Source organism: Marmota marmota, unplaced genomic scaffold (genome assembly GCF_001458135.2).
Source record: "Marmota marmota marmota unplaced genomic scaffold, marMar, whole genome shotgun sequence".
NCBI lineage: Eukaryota > Metazoa > Chordata > Mammalia > Rodentia > Sciuridae > Marmota > Marmota marmota.
In genome coordinates this window covers 10,692,834-10,693,687 of record NW_026000243.1, presented here as the reverse complement: position 1 = coordinate 10,693,687, position 854 = coordinate 10,692,834, and the positions used below count along the sequence as shown (strand labels likewise).

The 854-nt window shown below is 48.7% G+C and overlaps 1 protein-coding gene across 1 annotated transcript in view; it reads left to right on the top strand.

Annotated features, from left to right (window-relative positions):
* Spata19 (spermatogenesis associated 19) overlaps positions 1-452 on the top strand; it is a 7,233-nt gene extending 6,781 nt beyond the window's left edge. The window contains exon 7 of the mRNA XM_015499097.2: positions 289-452. The gene's annotated coding sequence lies outside the window, so the exon portion shown is untranslated. The remainder of the gene's footprint in view (positions 1-288) is intronic.
* The last annotated feature ends 402 nt before the right edge of the window (positions 453-854 follow it).

Genomic DNA, 854 nt, shown 5'->3' with positions numbered 1-854 from the left:
GGGGGGGGGGGGGGGGGGCTGTCTAGCACATGGTAAACGCACATCAATTGTTTGCTAATATTCCTGGAGATGAGAAATCACAGGTGCTGGGATGGGTGTAAGCAACTCTCAGGGCCTTCTGAAGTTAGAATAATCAGAGCCAGGCTTCAATCCCAACAGTCTGATATACCACTGCCACTTTTCTTTTGTGAGTTTTCCTGGTGAGAATATGAAAAACAGTAGGCTTACAAGAAGACATCACATCTGCATGATGCGCCCCTTAAACATTTGTCTGCTTCCCTGTTGAAGGCTTTCAGGGTCAAGGAGCAGCCTGTGTCAGAAGAAAGTCCACCTCCCGCTTGACCTGAAGGGTGACCAGACCTGGGCAGAGAGACTCCAGTGGGTGAGCCCTTCATTTTGACAGTGGTAGCACTGGAATCTTCTTGCTGAACTGCTAATAAAGAGACAAGCTATTTAACAACCTCCCCTGGTGTTGGCACAGATGCTATGCCTGCCATCTACCCACCCACTCATCCAACCAATGCTGGAAGTCTGGCTCTGGGGACATGTGGCTGACAAATTTGAGGGGAGATGATGGGCAATTTTCAGCAATATATGTTGAAGGCAATGTGGATGCTCCTGGAACATTAGAAAGGGTGCTGGTATGGGCTAGGCCAAGGAGAGGTGAGAAGAGGGTGGATTTGAGACAGGATAGGTGACTAGCAATATGTGTTTCATGGACAAGTGATGATAAAGGTCCTGAGGATAGGATAGACCAAGGCTAAAGGGAGAAGTTCAGTTTGGGTCCTGAACCCATCGAGGGTGGACACAAGGCTGAGTTCCAGGTATAAACTGAGGTGCAAGCTTGGAGAATG